Raw genomic sequence first — 7,386 nt, 5'->3', positions numbered from 1 at the left:
TGTCCTGTTACCATCGATCCTAGACGCACAGTTCGTGACCCCCTACCCGTGATCCGCCGGTTTTGACACCGACAATCTATATCTATCTATCTATCTATCTATCTATCTATCTATCTATCTATCTATCTATCTATCTATCTATATCTATCTATCTATCTATCTATATCTATCTATCTATCTATACCTATACTAATTACAGACTCCCAAGAAATTACCACATTAATTAGATTTTACGGACCATTCATCTGGTGGGACCGAGTTATTACGGTGTAGATTAACCCACATATTCTATCAATTACTATACCAGAGAAGAAAAAAATAGGCAAAGAATCGCATGAAGCAGTTTAGATCTAAAGCAACAAGAAAAAAAGAGAGATATGGAATAGCATCGAACGGTTTAGATACGCAATTTTTTACATAAAAAAGAAAAAAAAGCTGAGCCATAGGATCGCACATGCCCGTACAAGGAGTTTGGAAGGAACCGTCATGCGCAGGCCTTCCATCAATAAAAATACTGAAACTAGAATACCACCGTGGCCAATGGATTTTCCTCGCTAGGTCCCGTGTAGACGTGCAATCAAGCCCTAAAAATCTACTATTACGTATAGAGACTCGGAAGCCTCTTCAATCGGCCAAAGAAAAAAATTGCTCCACGGTCTTTTGCTCTTCCCGTGACAAAACAACTGGAAGCAAATTTTACTCCATGTATCCCTATCAATCTGGACAACAAATTCACGCCGCCACCATCGGTTCTCTTTTTGTTTTCCCAGCACGTTGCCCCACCTCCATCCATCCTTGAGGCCGCTGGTTGCACCATGACGACGGCACGACAAAATCTCGCCGACGATTTCCACCACACAAAGCGCTATGGCCGATCTGCAGCATGGCCTCGTTGCAGGACGGATCCCAGCCTCATCCGCTCCTCTAATTTTTCCATGTTCTTGATCTAGGGGACCGTCGTCCCTGGGCATGGCGTTGTTGTAGGACAGATCCCAGCCTTGCCTGCACCTCTAATTCTAGCATGTCTTGATCTAGGAGACCGTCGTCCCAGCCGCATAGGAGTTGGAGGTGTTGTTGACTAAGTTCCTTGCATGTACACGGGAGCATGGGTGATGGTGGTACTCCTTGGCACATGGGGTAGTGGTCCTGAAGGCCAGATGCAAGTCGTTATGCTCATAGTCTCACAAACAACGCAAAGCCACACAGGTACATATGTCGTTCCTTCAATAGGCCCTTCGATTTCTTTTGATCACTCTAAGGCATGTAATCTCTACATATTTGTAACTTTGATTCATCTTTTCCTTTTTTAGGTACTTATCACCCTGGAGGAGACATTATATATTTAATTGGTGTGCACTGTAAATACCTACGAGTTGTTCTTCTCCTATCCCCTAAATTTTATAATCACTTTTCTATTTGGTCTCAAACCAATATTTGATTTCTTTTCATCCAGGATTTTTCTGCCATGTGCCATGTCTTGGATTTCACATAGATGAACAAGAGTCAATTCTTGAGCGAGATGCCCAGCTGCTGGTGGTTGTTTGACCAGTTGTGAGATGTTTCATAAGGCACCTAATGGATGTTTGTGTTGTTCGCATGTTCCACTATATATCCAGGTCGTATGGTCGAGAGCCGAGAAAGAGGCAGTAGGATGGTTGGTCCAACCTTATTGAGAAAATTCTGAGCATGTGATCATTGTCCAGATTTCCCTCGCTTAACAATTATCACCATCGTCTGCACTAGGTTAGTGAGAAGCTTCCTTTTGGAAATTTCCTCTTCTAGCTTTGTGACTTTAAAAAAATGAGAATGATAGATTATACAATTTCTATTTCTTTGAGAGTAAATTGGCATACAAGGACACCCTTGATGTACTGTTTTCTTTTATTTTTCTTACTGAAGTCAGGAATTGTGGTACCTTATTTAAGTGGTTTGGATAGAAGACGTTATGTGTCCTGGGCACTAGAGTGGAAAGCATTGCTTCTCTTTTCAGGTCTTTTAGAGCAGTGGAGCCTGCCCCAAAAGAGGAGAAGGTGTGCCATGTTTAGATGGTGCCTTAATCCATTAAAATTCAATGTTTGGTTCTGAATTTTGTTTGAACTTAATTAGAACTAGGTTGTGCTGATGTTTTCCACTTCAAGTATTAAAGAGGTACAAATTTCTTGCTGTTTTATGAGGCTTCGTCGTCCAGCTCATTGTACCCAATAACGAGTGTGTCAAGTAGAATAGTTTCTGATGCTGCTGGATTAACACATAAATCTGTTGGTTTCATCTCTTTGATAGCATGAGGAGCCTATATAGTATTATCAAGCGCTTTTGTTAGATCAATTGTTGTTCAGTACTTCCAATTCGTTGTCTTATTTTATCTCTTTGTTGTGTTCCCCGTAAGGAAATCTCCAGTATATTTGCATGGATTGTCTGACAAAAAGTCAACCAGTGATCTATGGTTGGATGTTCGCCGTAGTCACCAGCCGACCAGCGTCGATCAATCAACACCCGCAGCTGCATCGTTCATACAAGGTCAGGACTCATATAGGTATGTAAAGGCACATGTACGTCCAACTGTAAGTACGCAAAGACACATAATTAGCAGTTTTATATAATCAGGGTTTTGCTGAGGTTGTTCAAGCCGTCCATAAATTTCCTCTTAGTCGTTCTGTTAATTACCACTGCTGCCTTCAATTGAGACTGCACCATATCTGCCAGGAATCCATGTCGTTACAATGTCTCCTTAATTTCTCTCCTCCCCTTCCAGCATATATGGGTGATGTCCCACACAAAGTTGTTGCTTGCACTATGTCGTGGCCAAGGGTGAATACACCACATGGTGAGGATCGATGCCTTATGAGCTATGATTTCCTATTTAATGTTAGATATGAAACATATCCCGTGTTTTAGTAATTATAGCTTTGTCTCTGTACTATAGATGAATAATAGAATTAATAATTTCTCTAACTTGAGTTGTAACTGAAAAATGCCTGCCTATGATTATCAGTAGTTGTACAAGGACAATGCTCATCCACTGATGGGTTTTCCTTACTATAATTTGTATTATTGGCTGCCGCAGAATATGGTAATGGAATGATTCTACCGTGTTACACCTCTCTATATATAACCAAGCAAACAAGAGAAACTTATATAAAAAGGAAAATCCGGGGCACTCATCCGAGCCTAACATGGAAGTAAATTTGAAACTTTCGTCCATCATCGATGTTGTGCATATATACTAGATGAAGAATACAATGAGTATCTACATTCCAAATTTAAATTTTACACATGCTCAAATATGTGATTCAGGTGCAAATAGTTATATGTAACGATGTTTGCCATAATGTTCAACATAATCTTTCTAGAAGTTACCCTACAGGGCATAAACAGGCCCCATGTTGTATCAATTCTTAGTTTCTTATAATCTCACTTGAATAAGGTATCTTCTTGAATTACCAACTGTTTTTCGTTACCCAATTAATTTGAAGTGTCAACCATATGAATTATATGGGATATTCTTATTTTTTTCCTAGATTGAGTTTTCAAGGGAAACAATTGTTTATAATTATGGAAAACAAAAGAATTTGCTAAGTTTGCCATATGCTAAGGTCTAAGCAAGTAGCCAATAACTAGCAGACTTTGCATATTACTTAAATGAGACAAATAATACTCACTCTAATCCATATTAATTGTCATTGACTCATGTTTTCTTTCCTCATGTTTAAGAACTTATATCAGATTACCTCACCACAAACTATTTTTAGCTGTACAGGCACATACGATTGCTGGTTGCAGCCAACTAACAGATTTGCGAAAGTACATTCCTATGAAATGTCATGTTTCAAATCCTCGAGGATTCAGTAGATGGGTCATTCATATATGATTTCATAAAACACATTATTATCTGATAATATATATATAATTCATATATATATATATATTCGAATGGGATATTAATTAACAAGGCCGTGCAACGCATGGGTTGACGACTAGTTACATTATAGTGGCACTAGTTGATGAAACACGCAAAATAAATAGAAGAAACTATTGCGATAGTATCATAGTATGTCATGCTGCAAGGGCGAGATGGGCCCTATGATGCCTCATACGGTACGCCACGCCTCATATTGGAAATCGTCCCAAGTCTCCCCGATACACCTTCTGCCAGTGATGAACATCAGTGTACAACAATAGTACAAGGAGGGGCCTTGAGACATTGAAATCTCTATTTTTGTGCAGATCAACTAAATTAAGCACCCCAGTTTGCAGAAATGCTTAAACATTAACAATGGGACTAGTTGATGAAACATACATTAACAAAGAGAAGCACTTTCTTTATCTACATTGGAAATGAAATGATAGAGAGGACACTCGCTCTATTTTAACTGTATTTTTACTTCATTTTATCAGTGACACTAGGGTCGAGCAGGTGGTAAACAAGGTGTACCGTCCGTCGCAAGGATCAAGGCCGGGGGTGCTTAGACTGGGATGCTGAAGCTGGCTCTTTCAGTCCCTATCTTCCCCCTGATGTTTCTGTGGTAGCATTTGGGTTGTAATCCAAACTTGGTCAAGCTGGTGCTGCGTCCCCCTACCTGCCTAGTTTATGTGGCGAACTTGTCTCCTGCTAGTACTCAGTCCGTTCTAGTAGTAGTTGCATAACTGCCCGTTTACACTGAGATGTTGTCAGATAATGGTTCTCTATGGTTGGGTTTCTTTAATGAAATTGGAGGGAACCCCCTCTCTCGATATATATAAAAAAAATAGTGGCACTACCGGTTCCAAAACATTGCCTCAAATTAATAGTGCCACTAGATTAAGGTGAAAAATAATAACATTACTGCTTTATCATGGCAGTGCCAAAACAATAGCACAAGAGCAGGATCAACATGCAGGATCTTTGGCAAACAGTCAAACCAAAAAGGAACATACCTGGTGATGGGAACCATATATGTAGTCAATGCCATCGTAGAAGGGATGACACCAGTCACCAACATGGATGATTCAATTCATGGGACCTTTTGGTGTAGTTCACCTAAAATGAAGCAATGTCCCATGAGCTAGCTTCTTCTTCTTCTTCTTCTTCTTAAGAAAAGGGCTCCAGCCCCGGTTCCATTTCCATCAGAAAACGAAACCCACAGAGCTTCTTCATCAATTGCAAGAAAATTGAGCATCATCAAGGTTGGTCGTGAAGCTCCTGGAATGTTCAACTATAATTTGGATATCATTTGTGCAGTTCAACTAAGATCAAGCATGAAATGTATATCTCTGTTTGCACAAAAAAAGGTGGAAGGAGGGTGACTAACAAGTGATGAAACATGCATCAAATAAAAAAGCATGTTCCTTATCTGAATGGAATCGTACAAGGACAGTAGCAATTTCTAGCAGCATTGCTAGATATTAGTGTGGGCATTAGGATTAAGTATGACAACCGTTAAATACGACATTACTTTAATGGTGCCATTGCTTCATTTTACCAGCAATATTACATTAACAGCTGCTACAGAGTCGGTATTTTGGCACGGGAGAGTAGGCAGACCAGGACAGTTGCATCTCTAATGAAAAGAAGCAACTTATCTTAATGGGAAATTTAGCAGGACATGAAAAAAGTGCCATTGATTCATATTACTTGAGGCATTATATTGAAAACAACATTGGTTTAACGTGTCCTTACCTTTAACAGTGCGACTGCTACCTTTTACCAGTGGCATTACATAAGAGCGGCTCAGAGAAACAAACATCAGAAGAGGACATCTGGGTTGGTCCCATTTTTGTCAGGTATATAGCCACCTTATACTGTGTGAGGCTAGCAAATCTAGTCCTGGACTTACTCTATTGACTTGTCCCCCAGTCCCCGAGTGCATGAACTAGTTTTACCTCTTAACAGTAAAAAAAATAGGTTGTTTTCGAACAGTCAATCGATCCTATCTACGAGGGGGCCTGAGAAATAGTAAAAGATACAAATGCAGCGACGTTAGGAGCTTGGGAAGTAGAGCAAGGAAGGTTTCAAAGGAAGTTATACCCAAGGGTCGTCGGGATGTCGCAAGGTGGGCGGCGGGAGGCCGGATCTGCCCACACTATGGCAGCAAGGAAGAAGGGGTGGGAGGCCCTCCCCCGCCAGTGATGCTTGGGAGAGAACAGCAAGGCACGTAGATCGGGACGCACCGGCATTGGGTAAGAGCCATCACCGAGGACGACCGTGTGAACTTTCCACCTTCTCACCTTCCCCGGCGGAGAGGATCCGGCTGGATCTATGACCAGTGGTGAGTAGAGAGAGTGTGTGGCCACCGCTGTCGTGTTTAGATCTGGAGAGGACGAGACAGTGTGAAGAGAGCAACACTAGCAAGCAAGCGCGGAGGCTCCTGCCTATATAGTGGAGTACTAGTTTTATTTTGTCTACCGGCCGGAGCCGGCTTGACCTCGGCAAAGACTGTCGAGGAGTCTTCATGCACGTGCCCCGCAGGCGCAGTTGTCGTCATTTTGATCAGAAGCACTGGATTATAACATATAACACGAAAAAATGCCACATGACAAGAAATCATAACCTTAATACCCAAAGGAGACAAGATGAATCCCGACGGACAAACTAGACCATGATCAAAGCTCAAATTAAAGATAAACTCGTAGTAAAGGGGTCTGTCGATAGATGTCCTAATTAACATAGCCGGCTTGACCTAGATGGCAGCCGAGTAGTCTTCGTGCATGTGCCCCCAATGACTAGCCCAACTCACTTGTCGCTGTTTAACCGTCGCAGTGATCCGAAGCACATGACACCTAATTTTGTGAGATGACAAGAAACCTTTTTTAAATATTTCTCACTAGAACTACAGCCCTGTACAACACAGCCTGCACGATATGTAGACGATAGCCAATCCAGGCTTGTTTGCTGGAGTCTCGTCACATGCATGCATGGACTGATCTTCCGTGTCTTGCAGGGATCATCCAGGTACCAACATATGTACTACTGCAACACTTCTCTAGTAGTAATATCGCTCGTCACTCTCTTCTATTAACTCACCCGACTTGCGGGGTCAGGGAGTGTGCCTATGGTCGGTTCTCAATTGCGGTCCCACATGTGTGTGCAAATGCAATACGACGCGTGTTCCATTCGGAGAGCGGCGTGCCAAACCGACCGACCGTCTAGGGTGCGACGCGAACGTGACGGCCGTGATGTATACTCCATACATGTGTACCGCCGTTTTCTTGAGGCTTTTCTCCGTGGCGCAATCCATGGATACAAAATTAGTGTACTGTACTATTTAAAAGTCGAGGGCGGGGCTTTTCCCGCACGGTAGGCGGGGCAGTTCCTCCTAGTCGGTTCGATAGAGACGCGAGAAGACGAGGGAGTAGGCTGCTGCAAACGTAGGGTTGTGTGATTTGACAGTGAGTTACTGCTGGACAGGT

General features: G+C 42.1%; 2 long non-coding RNA genes across 3 annotated transcripts; both read left to right on the top strand.

The window, feature by feature from the left end:
* Positions 1-1,094: 1,094 nt before the first annotated feature.
* LOC125521895 lies at positions 1,095-1,527 on the top strand. Its single transcript, XR_007289483.1, has 3 exons — positions 1,095-1,206; positions 1,311-1,349; positions 1,454-1,527. It is a non-coding gene; the product is annotated as an uncharacterized LOC125521895 (long non-coding RNA).
* An 86-nt stretch (positions 1,528-1,613) lies between these two features.
* Positions 1,614-3,018, top strand: LOC125526015. 2 transcript variants are annotated; one of them, XR_007291507.1, is made up of 3 exons: positions 1,614-1,743; positions 2,398-2,533; positions 2,704-3,018. It is a non-coding gene; the product is annotated as an uncharacterized LOC125526015 (long non-coding RNA). The 2 variants fall into 2 exon arrangements; XR_007291508.1 differs by having other exon boundaries at positions 1,617-1,743; positions 2,387-2,533.
* Positions 3,019-7,386: the final 4,368 nt, after the last annotated feature.

The sequence above is a fragment of the Triticum urartu genome, chromosome 7 (assembly GCF_003073215.2).
Source record: "Triticum urartu cultivar G1812 chromosome 7, Tu2.1, whole genome shotgun sequence".
NCBI classification, from domain to species: domain Eukaryota; kingdom Viridiplantae; phylum Streptophyta; class Magnoliopsida; order Poales; family Poaceae; genus Triticum; species Triticum urartu.
Note: the sequence above shows the minus strand (reverse complement) of the source record. Positions and strands in the feature narration are given on the sequence as shown.